The sequence below is a fragment of the Pongo abelii genome, chromosome 20, assembly GCF_028885655.2.
Source record: "Pongo abelii isolate AG06213 chromosome 20, NHGRI_mPonAbe1-v2.0_pri, whole genome shotgun sequence".
Classification (NCBI taxonomy): domain Eukaryota; kingdom Metazoa; phylum Chordata; class Mammalia; order Primates; family Hominidae; genus Pongo; species Pongo abelii.
This window is the reverse complement of record NC_072005.2, coordinates 62810995-62821349: the sequence shown is the minus strand read 5'-3', so window position 1 is coordinate 62821349 and position 10355 is coordinate 62810995. Positions and strand designations below refer to the sequence as shown.

Here is a 10355-nt window from a genome sequence, read left to right as displayed (position 1 = left end):
CATGAAGGCGTCGTCTGCAGCCTATTGGCCCTTGACGGCGCAAATGTCGCGGGCTCTCTGAGCGCGTCAGGCTTTGGACTACATTTCCCAGAATGCACGAGGAGGCTTCCCAGTGGTGTGCACGCGGGCCCTGGACATGCGCAGACGTGCCGGGAAAAAAAGAGGGAGGCGGAGGAGGAGCCATGGCGGCGTTGTTGTGGAGATCAGGGGAGGCCGGGCACCGCCGGGCATTTGGGAGATGGGGCCTCCGGAGCTCTAGAAGCTGGCAAGCGAAGAGGAGGAGGAGGAGACCAGGCTAGAGTTCTGCGCCAATCAGGAGTGCAGGCTACGTCTCCTTGACTACGGATCGCATTTTTTTTTTTTGTCCTCCCTCTCCACCCGGGCAGAACTTAAGGGCCGATGTCGGTGCCGGGAATCAGGACGTGAGCAGGCTGCCCTCCTGTTCCGGGGTGGGCGGTGGCTCAGGAGGGGGCCAGCGCGGGGGCCTCGGTTTGGCTCTTCCTGTGTGGGAACCTGGACAGGACACCGCCCTCTCTTTAGCCTCAGTTTCCCCTGGGGTGAATTGGGGGACAGCGCTACCTGCCACGCGTCCTCGCTGTGCCCCTGTTGGACAGACCACTGCCCCGTCCTGAGGCCTCAGTTTCTGCATCTCAGAACTATGAAGAAGCATATTTGGATTTTAGAGCAGACAGACATCCTAAGAGATCAGCTGAAGCTTTTTATCTAGACAGTTCCAGACCTGATTATGGCTCATACAAGCCCTACCCCAGCCCGCAGCGTATTTCCTCCTCCGTACAACAAGGATAAGAGAATCACCCTCCCATCCTCCACCTCCCCGGCTGATCTGAAGACTCCGCGCCATAAAAACGAAGACAGTGGCTTACTCATAACAAGCATTCATTACATGGAAACTTCCTCTTATATTCATAAATGAACAACTTTCCCCAGGTTTCACAAGCGATGAGTGGCTGACTCAGAACTTTGTGACCAGTTTGCCCAAGGTGGCCTGATCTGCCCTGGCCCACCTGTCTACCACTATCTTCTCCTTCTGTTTAATGAGTTCCAGTCATGCCTCCTTTCTGCTCCTAGAGCACGCTGATCTTCTTCCCACTCATATCCGATGGCCTACTTGACATCTCCTCTTGGATTTCTTAATAGGCATATCAAACCTAAGGTAGGCAGTAGAGAATTTTTCACTCTCTCCCCCACCTTGTGATGAAACTTGTTCCTTCCCATTACTCCACCGTCTTAGAAAGCAAGTCCATCTTCACCCAAATGTTCAGGCCAAAAATAGAAAAGCAGTCCTTGATTCTCTTTTTTTTTTTTTTTTGGTTTTTTGTTTTGTTTTGTTTTTTGATACAGGGTCTGGCTCTGTCGCCCAGGCTGGAGTGCAGTGGTGCCATCACAGCTCACTGCAACCGCCGACTCCCAGTCTCAGGTGATTCTCATGCTGCATCCTCCTGAGTAGCCAGGACTACAGGTGTGCACCACCATGCCCAGCTAATTTTTGTATTTTTAATAGAGATGGGATTTGCCATGTTGGCCAGGCTGGTCTCGAACTCCTGGCCTCAAGTGATCTGCCTCCTTGGCCTCCCAAAATGCTGTGATTGCAAACGTGAACCACCACGCCCAGCCAATTCCTCTTTTTCATCACCCTCCACATGCAATCTATCATCAGGTCCTATTGGCTCTGTCTTCAAAATACATTCAGAATCTGTTCACATCTCTCCCGTCTATGGCTACCACCTGGTTTAAGTCCCCATGGTCTCTTTAGACACTGTCATGCTTCCACTCTGGCCTCTTCTGCCTCCTGCCCCCCAGTTCCTGCTCCACACAGCAGCCAGAGGGATCTTTTTTTTTTAATTGTGGTAAAATATATACAAGATAAAAATTACCATCTTAATCATTTTTAAGGTACAGTTCAGTAGCATTAAGTACATTCAAGCTAGGCTGGGAGCGGTGGCTCACGCCTGTAATCCCAGCACTTTGGGAGACCAAGATGGGCGGATCACAAGGTTAGGAGTTCGAGACCAGCCTGGCCAACATGGTGAAACCCCATCTCTACTAAAAATCCAAAAATTAGCTGGGCATGGTGGCGGGCACCTGTAATCCCAGCTACTGGGGAGGGTGAGGTCAGAGAATCAATTGAACCTGGGAGGCGGAGGTTGCAGTGAGCTAAGATTGCACCACTGCACTCCAGTCTGGGCAACAGAGTCAGACTCTGTCTCAAAAAAAAAAAAGTACATTCAAGCTGTGCAATCATCACTACTGTCCATTTCCCGAATTTTTCAGCTTCCCAAATTGAAATTTTACCCATTAAATGTGAACCACCCATTCCTCTCTCCCCCAAGCTCCTGGCCAACCACCATTCTGTTATCAGTTTCTGTAATTTATTTATTTATTTATTTATTTATTTATTTATTTATTTATTTTTTTTTATGGCTAAATCCATTTATTCCAAAATAAACAGCAAAATAAATAGAAGTTGCATCGCCAGGAAGCCACGATCCCATCCCTGCCTCCTTCCTCTGTCCTATGCTATCAAATAAATTCCCCAGCTGCAAATAATTATTAGAACCTCCCCGCAATGAGCCAGCTCTAATCTCCACTAGGTACGATACAGGGGCGGCCCTACCCCCCAGAATATGTAAAACATTACACAGATACAATATGTACATGGGGGAAGGGGGGCCACCCTCAGCAGCCCGTGCCCTCGCCTGGTCTACAGTTAGCCCCACTGTCCCTCCTCAGCTGCCTCTCTGAGTAAGACGGGAGCCTGAGGGAAAAACTGCTTTGGTGAGAGTAAGGAGGGCTTCAGGCCTCCTCCGAACAAACCAACTCCATCAGCCTCTGCCTCTTAAATAACAATCATCATCATCCAGAAATTTAAGGACTCAGCCCTGGCCAAGGTGGCAAAGGGTCTGTTTGTCTCTCCCTATTAGACAGGGGTCTTGTCTTGCTACTCTAATGGTAAAGGGGTAACTGGGAAGGGGTGGTAGGGACATGGTGGGGGTGGAGCCTCTGGCCCCACTTCTCCAGGCTTTGCTGACAGTGGCCTGCTTTTGTTTTTATTTTTATCCCATGACTTTTTTTTTTTTAATTTCTGAAGTATTTATTGATCATTCTTGGGTGTTTCTCGGAGAGGGGGATATGGCAGGGTCATAGGATAATAGTGGAGAGAAGGTCAGGAGATAAACACATGAACAAAGGTCTCTGGTTTTCCTAGGCAGAGGACCCTGCGGCCTTCTGCAGTGTTTGTGCCCCTGAGTACTTGAGATTAGGGAGTGGTGATGACTCTTAAAGAGCATGCTGCCTTCAAGCATCTGTTTAACAAAGCACATCTTGCACCACCCTTAATCCATTTAACCCTGAGTTGACACAGCACATGTTTCAGAGAGCAGGGGGCTGGGGGAAAGGCCATAGATCAACAGCATCCCAAGGCAGAAGAATTTCTCCTAGTCAGAACAAAATGGAGTCTCCTATGCCCACCCCTTTCTACACAGACACAGCAACAATCTGATCTCTCCTTCCTTTCCCCACACTTCCTCCCCTTCTCTTCAACAAAACCGCCATCGTCCTCATGGCCCGCTCCCGATGGTCGCTGTCTCTTCGGAGCTGTTGGGTACACCTCCCAGACAGGGCAGCCGGGCAGAGGCGCTCCTCACCTCCCAGACAGGGCGGCTGGGCAGAGGCGCCCCTCGCTTCCCAGACGGGGCCGCCCGGGCAGAGGCGCTCCTCTCCTCCCAGACGGGGCGGCCGGGCAGAGGCGCTCCTCACTTCCCCGACGGGGCCGCCCGGGCAGAGGCGCTCCTCGCTTCCCAGACGGGGCCGCCCGGGCAGAGGCGCTCCTCAGTTCCTCCCAGACCGGGTGGCAGCCGGGCAGAGGCGCTCCTCACCTCCCAGACGGGGCGGCCGGGCAGAGGCGCTCCTCACTTCCCCGACGGGGCGGCCGAGCAGAGGCGCTCCTCACTTCCCAGAGGGGGCGGCCGAGCAGAGGCGCTCCTCACTTCCCAGAGGGGGCGGCCGGGCAGAGGCGCTCCTCACTTCCCAGACGGGGCGGCCGGGCAGAGACGCTCCTCACTTCCTCCCAGATGGGGTGGCGGCCAGGCAGAGGCGCTCCTCACCTCCCAGACAGGGCGGCCGGGCAGTGGCGCTCCTCACTTCCCAGACTGGGCGGCCGGGCAGAGGCGCTCCTCACCTCCTAGACGGGGCGACCAGGCAGAGGCGCTCCTCACTTCCCAGACGGTGTGGCGGCCGGGCAGAGGTGCTCCTCCCTTCCCAGATGGGGCAGCCAGGCAGAGGCGCTCCTCACTTCCCAGACGGTGTGGCGGCCGGGCAGAGGTGCTCCTCCCTTCCCAGATGGGGCAGCCAGGCAGAGGCGCTCCTCACTTCCCAGACGGTGTGGCGGCCGGGCAGAGGTGCTCCTCCCTTCCCAGATGGGGCAGCCAGGCAGAGGCGCTCCTCACTTCCTCCCAGACGGGGTGGCGGCCAGGCAGAGGCGCTCCTCACTTCCCAGATGGGGCGGCCGGGCAGAGGTGCTCCTCACTTCCTCCCAGACGGGGTGGCAGCCGGGCAGAGGCACTCCTCACCTCCCAGACGGGGCGGCCGGGCAGAGGTGCTCCTCATCTCCCAGACGGGGCGGCCGGGCAGGGGTGCTCCTCATCTCCCAGACGGGGCAGCCGGGCAGAGGTGCTCCTCACTTCCTCCCAGACGGGGTGACGGCCGGGCAGAGGCGCTCCTCACCTCCCAGACGGAGTGGTCAGGCAGAGGCCCTCCTCACTTCCCATATGGGGTGGCGGCCGGGCAGAGTATTTATTTATTTTTTTGAGACAGGGTCTGACTCTGTCGCCCAGACTGGAGTGCAGTGGCTCAGTCTTGGCTCACTGTGACTTCCGCTTCCCAGGCTCAAGGGATTCTCCCACATCAGCCTCCTGAGTAGCTGAGACTACAGGTGCACACAACCATGCCCAGCTAATTTTTTTTTTTTTTTTTTTTGTAGAGACAGGGTTTCGCCATGTTACCCAGGCTGGGCTTAAACTCCTGGTCTCAAGTGATCCACCTGCCTCAGCCTCCCAAAGTGTTGGGATTACAGGTGTGAGCCACCATGCCCAGCCCAGTTTCTGTGATTTTGACTACATTAATACTTCATGTAAGTGGAATCATACCGTATTTGTTTTTTGTGACTGGCTTGTTTAACTTGGCAGAATGTCCTCAAGGTTAATCCATGTTGTAGTGTATGTCAAAGTCTCCTTCCTTTTAAAGATTGCCCAATATTCTGTTGCATACACAGACCATATTTTGTTTACCCATTTATCAGAGGAATTTTTTTTTTTTTTAAGATGGAGTTTTCCTTCTCATCACCCAGGCTGGAGTGCAATGGTTCCATCTCAGCCCACTGCAACCTCCACCTTGAGGGTTCAAGCGATTCTCCTACCTCAGCCTCCTAAGTAGCCGGGATTACAGGCGCCCGCCACCACACCCAGCTAATTTTTTTGTATTTTTAGTAGAGACAGGGTTTCACCATGTTGGCCAGGCTGGTCTCGAACTCCTGACCTCAGGTCATCCACCTGCCTCGGCCTCCCAAAGTGCTGGGATGACAGGCGTTAGCCACCGAAACTGGTCCCAGAGGGATCTTATTTAAACTTAAATAGGGTCATGTCACTTTTGCTTAAAACCCTCCATTGCAAACCCTTGTCGCTGGCCTGCACAGTCCCACATGATCTGCCTTCAGACCCAGATCTCCTTTAGCTTATAGAGTGCCTTTGTGTGTGTTAGAAAAGCATGGCCCTCAGAAGCACTGCAGAACTGAGCCGGGGCACACAGCTTGGTAGGCAGATCCGGAGGAATATTCCAGCTACCTCTTCCTGGTTGGCCAGGTGCCTGCATGTCACATACAGGGTTCACACAGGCTCTCAATCCAACACCGTTTCCCTCTTCATCACTATGCTTCAACTCATTGGCCACTTTTTTTTTCTTTTTCTTTTTTTTTTTTTTTGAGGCTGAGTCTCCTTCTGTCACCCAGGCTGGAGTATAGTAGCTTGATCTTGGCTCATTGCAACCTCCTTCTCCCGGGCTCGAGCGATTCTCCCATCTCAGACTCCTGAATAGTTGGGACAACAGGCGCCCACCACCACACCAGTTAATTTTTGTATTTTTAATAGAGACGGGGTTTTGCCATGTTGGCCAGGCTGGTCTCGAACTCCTGACCTCAGGTAATCCGCCCGCCTCGGCCTCCCAAAGTGCTGGGATGACAGGCGTGAGCCACCACGCCCGGCCTCACGGGCCACTCTTTTAAGTTCCTCTAACACAGCAGTTCTCAAAGTGTAGTCCCCAGACCAGCTGCACAACATCACCTGGGAGCTTGTTAGAAATGCAGATTCTCGGCCGTCACAGTGGCTCACGCCTGTCATCCCAGCACTTTGGGAGGCCGAGGCAGGTGGATCACCTGAGGTCGGGAGCTTGAGACCAGCCTGACCAACATGGAGAAACCCCATCTCCACTAAAAATACAAAAAAAATTAGCTGGGTGTGGTGGCGCATGCCTCTAATCCCAGCTACTCGGGAGGCTGAGGCGGGAGAATCACTTGAACCGGGAGGCAGAGGTTTCGATGAGCCAAGATCGTGCCATTGCACTCCAGCCTGGACAACAAGAGTGAAACTCCATCTAAAAAAAGAAAAAAAGAAATGCAGATTCTCGGTCTCTGCCTCAGACTGAATCAGCAACTCTAGCAGGGGGCCCAGTGATTTACTTGAACGAGGCCTCCAGGGGATGCAAAGGCGCACTTGTGTGCATCTGTACCTCCTGCCTGCACTCTAGAATAGTCGCCGCTTCACAGGGTGCTTGGGAGGATTCATGAGTTAATACACGCAAAGCACTCGGAAGGCTACCTGGCAGGGAGTAAGAATTCAATAAACATTCGCTATTCTTACTTTACTTAACTCCAGGGGAGTCGCTAATAAAAGCAAGCCCAGCTCAAATGCAAAGTTGACTCTTCCCTCCCTCCCCACCTCCATGCAACAAAAACAGCTTGTTTCACTACAGGCTATTGTCTGCTCAGCACTTGTTCACTTCATACCAACTGGACACCTATAATGAGACAGATGAAATGTTGTATGGGCACAAAGGATCCGAGGGTGGACAGAGTACACAGAATCAGTGTCCAGCCAGAGTTTAGGGCCTAGCACAGTGGGTGAGGGCAGGGCTCCAAACCCACCCAACATGCCGCAGCCGAGAGAGCCTGGGGATCTCAGCTCATCAGCAGCATCTTCACTTGAATGGAGGTCATAACGCACTCAGAGAGTTGGGATTGGGGGTGGGCGTGGTTAATAAGGGCCCAAGGGCCCAATAAGGAGTGGGTCCTTTTTTTAGCTTTCTTTTTTTTGAGACGGAATCTCGCTGTGTCACCCAGGATGGAATGCAGTGGTGCGATCTTGGCTCACTGCAACCTCTGTCTCCTGGGTTCAAGCGATTCTCCTGCCTCAGCCTCCCAAGTGGCTGGGATTACAGGCACGCACCACCACGCCCGGCTAATATTTGTTGTATTTTTAGTAGAGACGGGGTTTCACCATGTTGGCCAGGCTGGCCTCGATCTTCTGATCTCAAGTGAGGCCCACCCACCTCAGCCTCCCAAAGTGCTGGGATTACCAATGTGAGCCACTCTGCCCGACCAGGAGCAGGTCCTTATTGGTGTAAGCCAATCTTGCTGTGCCCCTTCTCCTTGCCAGCGATTGGTTGATGCTCACGTATGTGACACTATTCTGGCTAATGAAACCTGAAGGCAGATTTGCTGGGACACTGCTGGGAAAGGTTTTCCCAACTCTTAAGCAACTGATAAACAGGAAGAAACAGTTGCCCTGGAGCCCTGCCCTGTCTGCAGGTGACACTTCAAGCTGTGGCAGCCACGTGGGTACCATGAGGGCTGGTAGTGGGAGCTCCTCACTTAAGATGGAAGGGAGGTGAGACAGAGGAACCTGGATCCTTCATGGCATGGTTTGGCAACTGAATTTTAACCAACCGTGGCTGGACCTGCATTACCTCCAGGCTTCTCTTGGCATGAAGTAATAAGTCCCCTCAAGCCGTTTTGAGTCAAGTTGTCTGTTGTTGAAGCCAAAAGTGACAGCAAGTCACACATATCCGGGGCCAGCTTCCTGGGATGCAACCTGTGTGGTTGCGGGGTGCCCTGCACTTGGTTGAATGCCCAGCTGTGGCTATCTTGACATTTTTTTCTTTTTTTTTTTGAGAAGGAGTCTCGCCCTGTCACCCAGGCTGGAGTGCAGTGGCGTGATCTCGGCTCACTGCAAGCTCCACCTCCTGGGTTCACGCCATTCTCCTGCCTCAGCCTCCCGAGTAGCTGGGACTATAGGCACCTGCCACCATGCCCGGCTGATTTTTTGTATTTTTAGTAGAGACGGGGTTTCACCGTGTTAGCCAGGATGGTCTCGATCTCCTGACCTCGTGATCTACCCACCTCGGCCTCCCAAAGTGCTGGGATTACAGGCGTGAGCCACCCTGCCCTGCCTGACTTTTTTTTTTTTTAAAGAAATAAGATCTCACAAACTCCTGGCCTCACGAGATCCTCCTGCCTCAGCCTCCTGAGTAGCTGGGATTACAACTACCACACCCAGCTTGAAATTCTTAATCCTTTTTTTTTTTTTTTAAACACAGGACTCTGCATTTTAATTTCATCCTGGTCCTGTTTACATAAATATCACCTTGATGATCTGTGCAATGTTGGCACACCATCGTTTAGGACAGGGCCTAATGTACGGTAAGTGGGCCATAAATCTTGGTGAGGAATGAAATGAAGGAACGACTTCCTGGAAATGTCCTTCCTCTACTTCTTCATCTGGTAACATCATATAATCCTCTGTGATCAGATGTCCCCTCCTCCAGGAAGCCTTCCCAGACCACCCCCACACCTGTAAGTCTGGACCAAGTGCTTCACTGGAGCTTCCGCAGAGCCCCCTCTTTCTCCATTTCATATACTATTTTTGGGCGACTGCTCCGCCCACCTCATGCTGAGCGACTCAGCAACAGAGACCAATCCTCCTTGCCTGCTGTACCCAGCTCCTGGCTTGGGGCCTGCCTGTAAATGAGTAAATAAGAGTGAAGGCAAGTGGTTCTTACCCTGCTTCCCAGGCCTGAGGGTGAGAATTCCTTTGACAGCAAATTTAGCTCATACCTTCTAGCTTCTCAGCTCCCTTGTAGCTCTGCTATAATTATTACCCCAAATAATAATTAAGCTTTTTCTCTTTGTATGGTGCTTTGAAGCAGTAAGATCCCCCAGGGCAGGGATGGGGTTTGGTTCATCTCTGGAGGCTTGGGTTGTGTTTATGGGTGAGTGGATGATGGACGCATGAGTGAGCGTGTGAGGGGGAGAACCAGCAGAAGTAGGGATGGCGTATGGATGTCAGTCTGTGTCTCGCAGTGCCGGCTCCCAGGGGGCTGGATCTGAACCTGAGTCATCTTTGGCTCCCCAGGGCACAGGAAACGTTTGAGAAAGGATAATGAAATTAATGAACGAATTGCTTAATGATGGATCACACTGCCCATTATCTGATTTCCCCCTCATGCTCCCCCGGCGAGGCAGCAGAGCTCATCAGTAATCACCCCTTTTTTTTTTTTTTTTTTTTTTGAGACAGAGTCTCGCTCTGTCGCCCAGGCCGGAGTGCAGTGGTGTGATCTTGGCTCACTGCAAGCTCCGCCTCCCGGGTTCCCCCCATTCTCCTGCCTCAGCCTCCCGAGTAGCTGGGACTACAGGCGCCTGCCACCACGCCCAGCTAAATTTTTTTTGTATTTTTAGTAGAGACGGAGTTTCACCGTGTTATCCAGGATGGTCTTGATCTCCTGACCTTGTGATCCGCCCATCTCGGCCTCCCAAAGTGCTGGGATTACAGGCGTGAGCCACTGCGCCCGTCCTGAGAATCACCCCATTTTATGGTTGGGATAATCGAGGCTCAGTGGAGCAGGTGTACTTTCCCAGGTGACAGCAAGAGACCTGGCTTTTAAGGCCAGCAGCAGGTGTCCTGAGTCTGTCTCACAGATGAGGAAACCGAGGCTCAAGAAGGGCATTCTAGCCAGGTGCGGTGGCTCACGCCTGTGATCCCAGCACTTTGGGAGGCTGAGGTGGGTGGATCACCTGAGGTCAGGAGTTTTAGACCAGTCTGGCCAACATGGTGAAACCGCGTCTCTACTAAAAATACAAAAATAAGCCGGGCATGGTGGCCCATGCCTGTAATCCCAGCTACTTGGGAGGCTGAGACAGAAGAATTGCTTGAACCAAGAGGCAGAGGTTGCAGTGAGCCAAGATCGCACCACTGGACTCCAGCCTGGGCAACAGTGTGAGACTCTGTCTC

At 52.8% G+C, this 10355-nt stretch overlaps 1 long non-coding RNA gene across 1 annotated transcript; it reads left to right on the top strand.

Annotated features, from left to right (window-relative positions):
* Positions 1-13: 13 nt before the first annotated feature.
* Positions 14-9612, top strand: LOC129051804 (uncharacterized). Its single transcript, XR_008516296.2, has 3 exons — positions 14-1174; positions 5000-5149; positions 8665-9612. It is a non-coding gene; the product is annotated as an uncharacterized LOC129051804 (long non-coding RNA).
* Positions 9613-10355: the final 743 nt, after the last annotated feature.